At 41.4% G+C, this 14,728-nt stretch overlaps 1 protein-coding gene across 5 annotated transcripts in view; it reads right to left on the bottom strand.

Annotated features, from left to right (window-relative positions):
- The window catches only part of tsnare1 (T-SNARE Domain Containing 1), a 249,750-nt gene that overhangs the window by 38,775 nt on the left and 196,247 nt on the right, over positions 1-14,728 (bottom strand). The window lies entirely within an intron of this gene.

The following is a 14,728-nucleotide window of genomic DNA, read 5'->3' as shown; positions in this document are numbered from 1 at the left end:
CTGTGTGGAGTTTGCATGTTCTCCTGTGTTTGCTTTGGTTCTCTATGGGTACTCCGTAAAATGCAATTAGTGGGGTTTGGTTAATTGGTCATTCTAAGTTGCTAAATTGCGAAGGGTTGTCTGTTCCTATGTGTTAGCCCTGCAACAGACTGGCGACCAAGTCTGCCAGGGTGTACCCGGCCTCTCGCCCTAAGACAGCTGGGATAGGCTCCAGCCCCCCCACCCCGCGACCCTGAAAAAGATAAGTGGAAGAGAATGGATGGACAAATAAACAAACTGACCAAGTAGAACATCTGAGAATGTAAACACTATAAAATACAATGACTTTGGAAATTTACAGTATTTTATCAAGTGACACATTGTAGTCCACTGGTGTTGACAATAACAAACCGGTGGTTTCTCCCATCTCCACTCAATAACTGTACTGTTAGCTGTAGTGGCATTTCCATTGTCTTTGCAAAGTTAAACAAGAAAGCACGAAATCACAGTTGGACTAGTTCTTATATAGCGCTTTTCTACTCATCTGAGCACTCAAAGCGCTTTACACAACTTGTGCATTCACCCATTCGCACATCTTTCTAAGTGCTTCATAGCTAACATTCACACTCCGATGGATGCATCGGAGAGCAATCTGGGGTTAGTATCTTGCCCAAGGATATTTATATGTATATATGTAGACTAGGGGAAGCCAGGAATTGAACCACCAACCTTCCGATCAGTGGATGACCTGCTCTACCACCTGAGCTACAGCCACCCCCAGTTGACATTCATGTCCAACCATGAAACTTTTGTCAGTTACTGAACTCAGTATATTACCTAAAGGTAACTAAAGATAATAACTAAACAGGCAAAACAGTAAAAAATCATAAGATCTAGCTCACGCTCTAATTTTTTTTTTTTACTTTTTTTTTTTATCAAGACTCCACTGACATCTTGATCAGTAGAGTCAGACAGAAGAGACTTCTAAAAATCTGCAAACTTTTTGAATTACAAGCTTTTGACTGTAACTGAATAAATGTCTGAACAGTCTGTTTGTGTAGAAGTTCATCACCAAATCATACAAACATTAATCTAATCATTGTGACTTTTTATACATAAACAATGCCAAGCTGACAGACCAAATCTTGAAATGTCACATGTCACTGTCACACTGGTTCGACTGATGCCTCCACTGTTGTAAATTACATTTTTAGTCAGATTTTTTAAAATGGAGAAAAAGAAAATATGCATACTCCTGTACTTTGAACTGTGTTTTTATTTTTATTTTTATTATATGTATTGTGTATATGTGACTGTTTTAGGAGAATGTGCCAGTTTTTATTGATCTCTATGGATTTCTGAGGCATTTGTATAACATGAGTAGCACTTGGTTTTCATAAATACAACTAATAATTCATATGTTGCAGGAACTTCCACATTAGTACAGAGTACCTCTGTCTTAAAATATTAAGTATTTAATAAAATGTTTTTGTTAAACTTGAGTGTAAACTACAATAAAAATACTTTGTTAGTACAACACATTTTTTGGTATTCCATTTTTGTCATGAACTAGCTGTGTGGAGGCAGATGAGGACCCAAACGCAAAACTCACGGAACTGAACTCAAAATCACTGCTTTATGGCAGGCCTTACAAAGAAGCAGAACTAAACTGGGAATGCTAACAGAAGACCGAGGGAACACAGAAAGGCACACAGGTTCGGGGAGGAGACATTGACGACGCGACACTGAACTGAGGGAGACATGCACATAAATACAAGGGTTAACGAGGGAAGTGGGAGCACACGGGGATCACAGCTGACACAGATAATCGTAACGAGACATGAAACCCGACACTGACGGGAGACTGTCAAAGTAAAACAGGAAGTACAGAGGTGCAGACAGGAGGAGAGAGAGCACGGGCATAGTGGGCTGGGGAAACATGGAATGAAACACAAGGAGGGGAGACGAGGGCTCACAGATACATAGAGGGGCACAAAGGGGATAAAAGTCACAAGGGGAAATCAAATAACGAACAAAATACAAAAATGCATGAATACTAAGACTGCTGGGCCATGTTGGCCCAGGATCATGACAATTTTACTTCTTTCTTATGGGTAGCAGTGGGCATGATTTTTCTTAGTAAGGTTAACTAATTAGAAATTACAGTGTACATGAAGATTGTGCTATTCTCATTAAACATTCATATTTGTTATTGTGCCAGCTTTTGTTTTTCTAAGACAGCTTTGATTCAACCAAACATTTGTTATTTCATAAGAGTGACAACATTCATATCTACATGATTTTAATCATTTTTCCACACAAACAGCGTTCGCCAATGTCAATGTGGTGCACTGACTGATGTAAAGGCCAAGCTCCATTTTAATAACTACATAGCCACAACGCATGCTTTTCCGTCCCCAGCTAATTTAAAGCAACCCCATAGCACACAGCTGATGCACTTAGAATATGAATGAATAAAAACAACAGCTGACATTTTGAAAATACACATGGCGGAACAAAGAAAGTGGCATTTCAGCCAAATGAGATCAACACAGCTTCAGAGGAAGAAGATGATTCTGGGTCACACAAACAAATACTGATAAAATGCAGTAATAGAAATGGTCCTGCTGCATTGCTCTTCCCCTGAACGCATTCAGCGTCTCAGGCTGATCTATTAATTATCTCGTTTACCACTCATATCGTTTCTTAACTTTAAAACCAAGAAAACAACACAAAGAAAAAAAATATGCTAGAATGATTTCTGCAGGTTTATCTCTTTACTCCAAAGCAGCTAAAAAGGTAATCATTAAATTAGCACCTGTTAAAAAAAGGAACTTGATTTGCACAAAGGTGTTACAGTGCTTAATGCTTCAGTCATAAGAGGCTTTTAGCACACAACGCTAAAAACAGAGAATGTTTGACTTGTTGAAGAATGCACTTTTCTTTCTTTTTTACTTATTTGCAAGATTTTATAATTATAGTTCTGAGCTTACGGATTGCAGTGTCAGGGTTTATATATAGCATTAAAGCTGAACACTGTTTAAGGCAATATGATATAATTACATGATTCTGTAATTACCGGTGATGTATAACGAGGTGTAGCTTGATTGCTTCTCCTTAATGGGACGTTACCCACTATGTTCAATTTTACGATCTTTAAAATTTTATTATGTTGTCTGTTGTTTAACAGGTTTTACTTTATGTTACACATTCAGAATTTATTTGACTGTCATATTATTATGACAGTGGTTCTTTTGTTTTCATATAAACTAGAAACTAGTAACTCTGCAATGGCAATGAAATTAATACCCATTATGTCGGTTGTACATACAAGTATAAATAGTACCTGTAAAGTTAGTCAGGATTAGGCTGCATTAAACTGCAGGAATGTCTTAAAGACGTAAAGACTTGGATGGCCGCTAACTTTCTGCTTCTTAATTCAGATAAAACTGAGGTTATTGTACTCGGCGCTGAAAAGCTTAGAAATATGGTATCTAACCAGATTCTTCCTCTGGATGGCATTACCTTGGCCTCCAGTAACACTGTGAGGAACCTTGGAGTCATTTTTGACCAGGATATGTCCTTCAACGCACATATTAAACAAATATGTAAGACTGCGTTCTTCCATTTGCGCAACATCTCTAAAATTAGAAATATCCTGTCTCAGAGTGACGCTGAAAAACTAGTTCATGCATTTATTACTTCCAGGCTGGACTACTGCAATTCATTATTATCAGGATGTCCAAAAAACTCCCTGAAAAGCCTTCAGCTAATCCAAAATGCGGCAGCAAGAGTACTGACAGGGACTAGAAAGAGAGAGCAGATTTCTCCTGTTTTGGCTTCCCTTCATTGGCTTCCTGTTAAATCCAGAATTGAATTCAAAATCCTGCTCCTCACATACAAGGTCTTAAATAATCAGGCCCCATCTTATCTTAATGACCTTGTAGTACCATATCACCCTATTAGAGCACTTTGCTCTCGCTCTGCAGGCCTACTTGTTGTTCCTAGAGTATTTAAAAGTAGAATGGGAGGCAGAGCCTTCAGTTTTCAGGCCCCTCTTCTGTGGAACCAGCTTCCAGTTTGGATTCAGGAGACAGACACTATCTCTACTTTTAAGATTAGGCTTCAAACTTTCCTCTTTGCTAAAGCATATAGTTAGGGCTGGACCAGGTGACCCTGAATCCTCCCTTAGTTATGCTGCAATAGATGTAGGCTGCCGGGGGATTCCCATGATGCATTGATTTTTTCCTTTCCAGTCACCTTTCTCACTCACTATGTGTTAACAGACCTCTCTGTATTGAATCATATCTGTTATTAACCTCTGTCTCTCTTCCACAGCATGTCTTTATCCTGTCTTCCTTCTCTCACCCCAACCAATCACAGCAGATGGCCCCGCCCCTCCCTGAGCCTGGCTCTGCTGGAGGTTTCTTCCTGTTAAAAGGGAGTTTTTCCTTCCCACTGTCACCAAAGTGCTGCTCATAGGGGGTCATATGATTGTTGGGTTTTTCTCTGTATCTATGAAGCGCCTTGAGGCGACTTTTGTTGTGATTTGGCGCTATATAAATAAAATTGAATTGAATTGAATTGAATTAGAATTTTTCTGTAAATTATACGTTTGTTTTAATGTATGGTTAGTATGCTGTCTGTTTTGGTTTGTGTTTGCTTTATTTACTGACTGTAGAGTCTCATGGTACAGAGGGAACATTTTTTCCCTTCTGTTATTCTTCAAAATAAATATGGGCACTCTTCTTCTTTTAAAAGTCTTATTAAATGTTTTTATTTAGTTGTCATTAGATAGCAAAGTACTGTAGCAGTCTGTGTAGAGTGGAAATAAATATTTAAAGTTGCACAAGAAAAGGCGTGACATATATTATAGTGAATCCCTTTTAAGTGTTTAGCTAACATTTTAACTAATTGTGTATTAATACTGTTTTCAATTTATTTTTTCTGTTACTTGTGGTACAATTTACATTTCAAACAGAGCAAGGATTCATTCCAAAGAGTACATAAACTTTAAACGCCCGTGTCAACAACTACTTGCCATATCTGGTTGGCGGGTGTGTGTGTGTGTGTGTGTGTGTGTGTGGGGGGGGGGTGCTGAGGCAGTATTGCTTGTGTTAAGCAAAAATATTCAGCAAAATGGAGGGAAGAGCAGTGGTTAGGGAATATGTATATATATATATATATATATATATATATATGTATATATATATATATATATATATATATATGTTTGCTTCTTGTCTCCTCAGGCGGGGACGATGTGTTGGAGCAGAGAATCTATGTTGTCTCGAAATGCTTTTTCTCCCATTTTTTTCCAGCCTGTTTTCTGCTACAAAGGCAGCGGGAGCAGTGGCGTTAGACCAGAGCCGAGGCTGGAGTCTTTAAATCCTGACGCGCTTCAAAGCACGGAGAGAGCAATTCATCTTCTTATCTGAGACTCAAAACAGGCTTTCTGTGTGGAAGAGAGAGGGAGAGGGAAGAGGAAGAGAAAAAATGCTGTCGAGTAATTTTCCGTTTAAACGTTCCACTCCACAACAATTTGCATAAGCAGCCCTGCGTCTGTGATAAGAAGATTGGTAATTTTCAAAGGCTCTGTGGGGATTGAGAATTAAAAGCCTTTCTCCGCTATCTCCCCTCTTGCAGCTGGCCACCACAGATTCCCCGGCTTCTCTCACGCATTTCCTTCTAAACTACGCCTTGTAAACTTTCTCTGCCATCCTCTCCTTCTCCCTGCTCACTCTGACGGTGCAGCAGCAGCTTCCTCTCACCCTAAACTATATACTCTGCCTCTCTCTTCCATACACTCCTTTCCTTTTTTCCTCCAGCTCGCGTAGACCAGTCCTGCTGTTATTTGAGGAGAACAACAAAATAAATAAGGTAGAGGGGGAACAAAAACGGGCTTAGTATAACAAAGGAAGCCTTGCAGTATTTTTAAAACCAGAATTTTCCAGATTGCAAAGCAAGCAGAGAGGCAGGACAGGGAGACTCACAGGGGCAGAGACAATTGAGGAGAGAGGGGGGGATGCTCTTATCACAAGTAAGTTAATCTGCCAAAGAAAGTGTCCTTGGTGCCAGGACTTCAGGGCTTATGGGTGGTGCATACCCTCAGTAAAAAGATAGTGTGTAAGTCACACCTTTTTTTTTTAAATTCACTTTTACTGTCTAATATAAGGGAGTTCACATTGAATCTGTTTTTACACTCAATATGGCTGAACGAGAACTGATATCCATACTTAGCAGCAAAGTCAGAATCTTCAGTCGTGCTGTTGATGGTGAAAAAGTCATTTGGTAACATTGTTGCTAACGGTGGAACTACTTAGTAAATGCATTTTAAAATTGAAACATAAAAACACAGTTCTGAACTAGAAACTTGAAAAGAATTAATGCTAAAAGATGTCCTTCATATTACAATAGAAGTCAATTAGGAAAAAAAATCATAATGAACATAACACATTTTTAAGTTCAGACATGTCACATTTGAAATGAGTTCATTTCAAATGTGCACCAGAATAATTAATTTGTCCAACAAGGAAACCATTTTTGTTGTTCTGACTCAGTACACCACCGCAGTGAATTTCAAATTATACAATTATTATATAACCGAAGGGCTGCACTTCAATCCTATCTGAAATAAGTGTTTCATTTTTGAGTTACAACAAATGCAGGAATCAAGATCCACAAACTTGTTCTTTGTAGGAGGAACACGAGGCCCAACTTAATATCCATAGTCACATGGACCTCTCTCAAGATAAAAACTGTCCACTTTGTGCTGGTTATGCTTATGTGTGTCTAAATTATTATTATAAATAAAAATGTGCAGACAAAGAATCAGTGTTCTCACAGGAGCAAAAGCCATATAAAATAAATGTAATTAGTTGTTCATATTCACTGAAACAAAATGTAATGTCTTAAGTAAATGTCTAACCCTCTATTTATTTCTTTTTATGTTGTTAGGCTGTTCGTTCAGTGCAGGCCTTACATAAAAGTACACAAGAATAATAAAAATTCAACACAGGACTGAGGCCACAACTAATACATGTACACTCTCAGTCCCCTAGAGCCAATCAGGAAAAATTCAAAACAGCAAAAAAAAAAAACAAACCCCAGACTGATTTAACAGAAGATTATTTTTTCCAAACGAAAACCAGAGAATAACATGTCAGTTTAGATCTGCCAAGGGAGAGAGAGGGACTGCATAATGACACATCCAACATAAAAGCTACAACAACAGGTAAAGTGGAACTACATGGAATTTAGCCTGTAGCAGAGAATAAAGAACAACCACATAACCTGCTCTAACTCTTGTAGGTGAGTCATTATGTTGCTCATGTTGAGTGCTTGACTTTTCTAAATTTATATATTTTACAGGCCACGTGTAAGTGTGCGTGACTTTGGTGTAGCATTCAGAAATGTGCACATTTTTGAACGCTACAACAAACATGCTTCCTACTTCTGTGTTAAAGGTACAGTGAGTTGTTTATTGTTATTTAATTAAAAAAAAGAATCTTTTACTCATCAATATACATTAATTAATTTGTAATTATATCTTTCAAAAATTAAAATGCATAAGAGCAAGTGCTAGTTTGTGGAAGCCGTCATGTTGGACCCTGAATCTTGAACACAGTGCCTGTAATGGACATCGCTGTCCTACCTAATCATGTTTTATATGTATTCAGCTAGAGAGTTGCCACATACATAGTATGCCAAAGGCAGAGGACAGGAGAGCTCCTAGGTGTTGGAATACTACAGATGAGAAGGAGTTCCCTTCACCAAAGAGACAACGTGACCGGCATCTGGGTAAAACGTCCTTCTCTTCTTCTCCACATCAAGCCTCATCTCCTAAACTGAAGTCAGGGCTCTAACGCACAAAAACATGATTAATTGCAATTACTCATTGTCAAGAATTGGACATGCGACCCTCCCGTCACCTTCTAGACAGTTGAGAGCAAGCTGGCTAAATAACAACACTATCTGGTTAAACGCTAACATTATCCCAGATGATTTTAATGCTGTGCTCATTACAAGCTAATACTCGATGTCCAGTAATGTTAGCTCAGCTTTAAAGAAAGCACACAACAGCCGTGCTTACTGAAAGAAAAGTTCAGGATATCCTCAACAACTCACCTCATAGTGGGACAGATAGTGTCAGACCAGTTTGGTCTCGCTGTCATCGGACAGAAGTGAGAGTCACTGAATTACTAACTGTTACTGGACAACATTTTGCAGCCTTCTCAAGATTACATAGGTGTGGACATATATTGACAGCTAACTCTATAAAATTTACCATTTTGTTTGTTTTATTTCCCACTGTCTATTTACAAGACGCTCCAAATCTTGGAAAACTTTCTAATTTACGTCTCCCCTTTACTGTTCAGACTGTGGTGTAATTTTGTCTCCTTCAGCTTAGGATGAGCTCTGATATAATAACCTTTCTTTCATTCACAGATTTAAAAATGGCCATTCACTCATTCATCATCATGTTCAGATTTAATTACTGTAAAGCACTTTACTTAACGTAAAGGAGAGATTTCAGTTTAAAGTTCTACTGCTTGGTTCTAACTCTCTATCTGACCACTAGCAATTTGATTATTTTATTGGTTGTTTTTAAAACATTTCACAGGTAGCTGCTAATGTTTATCAGTAATTTTTTAATCTTTCTTTCTTTTTATAGAACCTTGATCGCTATTTGCGCTTGTCAGGATCTGACGGCGCCCTGACCGGTGGACCTGCCAGTGTGTATATTTGTGTGCTGTGTATGTGTCTCTCCTATCGCCCTGTCTTCCCCTCTGGCTCCGCTGTCATGTGTTAGGAGGTAGCCTAGCAACAGGCTAGCTCCGACCCGGAAGTGCTGTCGCCCAGGAGCTGCCGCACCTGCAATCAATCTACTACCACCTTCGGCAGGGCTATTTAATGGTGTGGCTGAGCGACAGACAGCGCTGGAGTATTGCTCTAAGCCTGGTAGTGTTTTCGAGCCGCTAGCGTGATTGAAGTATTGTCTGATCTTCGTACTCATTTTGCTGTCGTGTGTGTTCACCCGGGGATTGACGGAGGATTCACGGACACAAAGGAAGCACTTGGAGGAGAGACGGGCACTCACTACCACGGACGGGCTTACACGGAGGGAAGGACGCACTATCACCATTGTTGCACATTTGAACTGTTGTCACCTTGCTGCACTGTAAATAAACGCACTGTCTTTATTCCTGAGCTCCGCGCCTGAGTCCACTCTTTATCAACCGTGACAGCGCTCCTCTAGGAACAAAATTCAGACTCTGCTTAAATCTTGCTTCGAGATTAGAGCTGTCTCAAATAGCCCGTAGCAGCCTCAGCAGATTAAATGGTGCTGTTTTTTGGTTTTTATTATCACCTTTTATCGTGACTTCCAAGCCACATGGACACCAGAACAAGTGGTGTTCGTGTCAACTAATGCCAAAGAAATTACAAGCATTATACAAAAACTGAGCTTCATCATCAGGAAATTCTGGAGGCACTGGGCTTCCTCGGGTTGCTACGGAACCAGGCCTCCAGACCTTGGCGTCGCCTGATGCCGGTGGCAGAAGAATGGGTCGCCGAAAGCAGTGTGCAAGGAAGCGGAAGCACGGCTAACATGATGGGGTCCGTGCAAGGCTAAGAGCAAATCCAAGCCAGCTGCCCCGCCCATCAATCCTGCTCTCAAACGTTTGCTCCCTGGGCAATAAACTGGACTGCATCCGATTCCAGTGGACCACACAGCGTGAATTTAGGGACTGCTGCATCTTTGTTTTCACAGAAACACGAGTTCCAGACGCTGTCATTCAGCTACACAGGCTCACCTCATTTTTGTGATGACAGAAATGCAGCTCTGTGCAGTAAGACTTGCGGTGGTGGCTTGTGTGTCTACAGCAACATGGAATGGTCCAAGAACTCTGTGCTAGTTTCTAATTACTGCTCATCGCTGGTTTGTAACTTTTTATTACCTCAGGAATTCACTACTGTGCTCATTACAGCAGTGTACTTTCCACCCAGGGCTAGTGCTAAAGAGGCGCTCTGCAAGCTGCAGAACTCACACCCCGATGGACTGTTTATTAGTGATGTGCGATACCACTGTATTCCTTTCCGATCTGATACCAAGTAATATTCAGGGTGGTATCGACGATACTGATCCGATACCGATACTTTGTACAAAAACGTATTTTATTTATTGTATCTCAAATTATAGCGTCATAATGATTACAGGACATCAGATTACTTGTTCTTATCACTTAATAATGCAGAGTTCATCATATAGAAATAAAATATCTGAAGTTGTGCCTATTTGAACACCTTGCCTGCCTGCAGACGTCTGTCTCGCCCTAGCAGCGCCTGTCCCTCTCCTCCTCTTCAGCTCGCCTCAACATACGCTCCTCATATTCTGTGATATGATTTACTCTGAGGTGTTTGACAAGGTTAGTGATGTTGCCACAATCATATATGCCAACCCTCCCGATTTTTCCGGGAGAATCCCGAATTTCAGTGCCCCTCCCAAAAATCTCCCGGAGCCACCATTCTCCCGAATTTCTCCCAAATTTCCACCCGGTCAACAAAATTGAAAAACCATATCGCAGAATTCATAGCGCGGCCCAGCCAATTCCAGTTTCCAACAACGGCGGCAGCGACTTAGTTTTAATATTATTCTTATTTCTCTTTCTGGGTCGCAAAAAACCTTTTAACATATTTTCAGGTGAGAATGTAGCTGCGTAAACTTCAAATATCTGAGCCGACCGACACATCGTCTTCAAACCCGCGGTCTTTCACTACTCGGGTTAAACATGATGTATAAGTCACTTTGATAACTTAAAAATGTTATTGTTTGGCTTTTTCAGTGTTTTATTTGTTTGTGGGTAAATCGGTTTGGCTGAGATTAAAGTGATTAGATTAAATTAAATGTAACTTTATTAATCCCTCGGGAGGGTTCCTCCGGGGTTTTCACACAGCTGAATAAACGTTAAACAGAAAATGATTAAACAGAAGAGTTTACGTCAGTGCCCGGTTATATTTTAGATAGCAAGGAGCAGACAGCAGAGTTTCACTCCACCGAGGGAGCTCGTGACGTACTACCCGGCTTTCTTTAGACCGCGAAGGCCGGGTCCTCAGGTGGAACCAGCCTCTGAATTTGGACACCCCCGCTGTTTCTGGGCCGGCCAATAATAACAGTGACATTTAATGTATTTTATCCGATAAATAAACCCTGTAAAATGTATTTATCACCCCCCCAACAGCCCTTTTGAATGTCTCCCTAATTCTGAGGTCTCAAGGTTGGCATGTATGGCCACAACACCTCACTTTTTTGCCACATGTATCGCAAACCGCGTCTCAGCTGTTTGTGGAGGTAAAATACGTCCGCACAATTACGCTCAGCCATTGTTGTGAGTGCTCACGCCAAGGGGCTGCGAGACATTTATACAGCCGTATTTCGCACATGACTATGACAGGCGGAAGAGGAAGTAGTTCCTTTGAATGTAGACAATCCGAATGTTATAGTTTCTTTCCACTGTGTTCCTGTTAATGATAAACTACAAATCTACCCTAAATTACTAAAATATCGATATTTTAATGTGAGAATCGATTCTAGAACATAAATGATTGGTATCAGAGGAATCGATATTTCAGGATCGATCCGCACATCACTACTGTTTATTCTCGTCAAGTCAGTGCTCCTGAAATTACATCAACATGTGGACTTTGCGACCAGGGGGAAATGTGCTGGATCTTGTATACACAAACACTCCCAGAGTGTATTGAGCGAAGCCCCGCCCCCACCTCAGATATTCAGATCAGAATCAGAATACTTTATTGATCCCTGGGGGAAATTATTTTTTTGTTACAGTGCTCCATTATAAACAAACATTAACAAGACAGACAATACGCTAACTAAGAATAGTACAATATCGACATATACATAAAGTCACTTATTAATAAATAGCTGAAAAAGAAACGTGTAGATGTAGCAGTAAACAGTGTGTTAAGTGGATGCGTTGTACAGGGAGCCACAGGCAGGAAAGATTTCCTGTGTCGTTCAGTGGTGCTTTTTGGTACTCTGTCTCTCACTGAGCGAGCTCCTGTGACTGACCAGCATGTCATGGAGTGGGTGGGAGGTGTTATCCAACATTGTCTTTATTTTGGACAACATCCACCTCTCCGACACCACCTTGAAGGAGTCCAGCTCCATCCCCACAACATTACTGGCCTTATGGATCAGTTTATTAAGTCTGTTGGCATCTGCTACCCTCAGCCTGTTCCCCCAGCATGCAACAGCATAGAGGATCGCACTGGCCACAACAGACTCGTAGAAAATCCTGAGCATTTTCTGGCAGATGTCGAAGGACCTCAGTCGCCTCAAAAAATAGAGACGACTCTGGCCCTTTCTGCAAAGTACTGTGGTGTTTTTAGCCCAGTCCAGTTTATTGTCAATGTGTACTCCAAGGTATTTATAGTCCTCCACAATGTCAACACTGACCCCACATGTCTGTTATGCTAATTCTGGCATACAGGCCACTCGTCGGACGCTGCAAACCAGTTCTGAGACAGGTGAGAACCTGGTGTGCCGGAGCCATCTCTGACTGTATTGAGCACACCGACTGGGACATGTTCAGGGAGGCTGCAACAAATGGCGACTGTACCAACTTAGAGGAGTACACATCATCTGTGACCAGCTACATCAGCACGTGCATCAATGATGTCACTGTCTCCAAGATTATCATAACACGCTCCAACCAGAAACTGCGGATGACTGCAGAGGTGCATGAGCTTATAAAGACTTGAGACTCTGCCTTCGGAGCAGGTGACAAGGCGGCCCTGAGAACATCGAGGATCAAACCATCTCGAGCCATCAGAGCAGCCAAGTGCTCGCACGGCCAGAGAATCCACTCATCATGAGGCACATTAAGACCCTGCTGGCACCCGCACTGGACCCACTGCAGTTTGTCTATCTCCCCAAGCGGTCAACAGATGATGCCATCGCCACCACTCTACATCTGGCTCTCATCCACCTGGACGCCAAGGACATGTATATACAAATGCTGTTCATAGATTTCAGTTCAGCATTCATCACAATAATTCCTCAGCACCTTAATTGAAAACTCAGCCAGCTGGGCTTGAAAACCTTCCTTTGCACCTGGATCCTGGACTTTATGACGGACAGAACTCAGTCAGTCCAGCTTGGTAATTGTATCTCCAACACTACTACACTGAGCACTGTGCTCAGCCCACTGCTGTTCACTCGGCTCACTCACAACTGTGCAGCAATACACAGTTTGAACCACATCATCAAGTTTGCTGATGACATGACTGTTGTGGGTCTCATTAGCAAGAACGACAAGTCAGCATACAGAGAGGAGGTGCAACCGCTAACGGACTGGTGTAGAGTTAAGAACCTGTCTCTGAATGCGGACAAAACAAAAGAGATGATTGTCGACTTCAGGAGAGCATCAATGTGGAGGTCATCAAGGGCCCCGAATTCCTTTGTGTTCACCTGGCGAAGAACCTCTCCTGGTCCCTCAACACTAGCCCCATATCTAAGAGAGCCCAACAGCATCTCTACTTCCTGCAAAAGCTGAGAAAAGCTCATCTCTCACGACCCATTCTCACGACCTTCTACAGAGGGACTATTAAGAGCATCCTGAGCAGCTGCATCACTGTCTGGTATAAGAAATGCAGCATGTTGGACTGCAAGACCCTACAGCAGATAATAAGAACAGCTGAGAAGATCATTGGAGCCTCTTTTCCCTCCATTACAGACACTTATCGCAGCCACAAAGCCACCAGCATTGCGGAGGACCCCACACACCCCTCACACACACTCAGACAAGCCGTCAGACTCCTGAACACTCAGCAACTGGACTGACACACACTCACACACCATTATACACTCCATACCTCAAGTACTTTTTGCACAGTCTCCACTGTCATTGTCGCACTTTTCTATTGCACTGTCTTGTGTCAGTATTGTTCTGTTCTGTCTGGTGTTGCACTGTTTTTTGCACACTTGCACCGTCTGTAGTCCTGTGTTGATTTTTTGTTATATGTAGCACCACGGTCTTGGAGGAGCGCTGTCTCGGTTCACTGTGTACTGTACCACTGTATATGGTTGACAATAAAGCCACTTGATTGGGCCTTTACTGTTTCTTTGAGGAAGACGTCAGTTAAAATCAATTCAATACAGTCAGTATTAATATAGCGTCAAATCACACTAGCAGTCACATTTTATAGGCATTTTATACTGTAAGGTAAAGACCCTACAATGATACAGAGAAAACAGAAAACTGTAGCTGCTTTCTTGGTGGTTCAATCCCTGGCTCCTCCAGTCTGCATGTCAAGTATCCTTGGGCAAGATACTAACCTCAACTCTCCGATGCAGTATGAATATGTGTGAATGTACTTAGAAAGCACTGAGTGCAGATAAAGTGCTTGTGAGAATGGGTGTGATTGGGTGAATGTGGCATGTTGTATAGAGCGCTCTGAGTACTCTGGGAGAGTAGAAAAGCGCTAAGAATCAGTCCATTTACCAACAATCAGAAGACTCTCTATGAGCAAGCGCTTGGGAAGTGAAAACTCCTTGTAACTGGAAGAATCCTCTAGCAGAACCAGGCTCATGGACTGGTTGTGGATGAGGGGAGGAAGACAGGACAACAAACACGCCATGAAAGAGAGCCAGAGATTAATAATAACTGATGATTAAATACAGAGTGGTGTATAAACATAGAGCAAGTGAAAAAAAACACTTAATCAT

This window comes from Neolamprologus multifasciatus, chromosome 11 (genome assembly GCF_963576455.1).
Source record: "Neolamprologus multifasciatus chromosome 11, fNeoMul1.2, whole genome shotgun sequence".
NCBI lineage: Eukaryota > Metazoa > Chordata > Actinopteri > Cichliformes > Cichlidae > Neolamprologus > Neolamprologus multifasciatus.
Note: the sequence above shows the minus strand (reverse complement) of the source record. Positions and strands in the feature narration are given on the sequence as shown.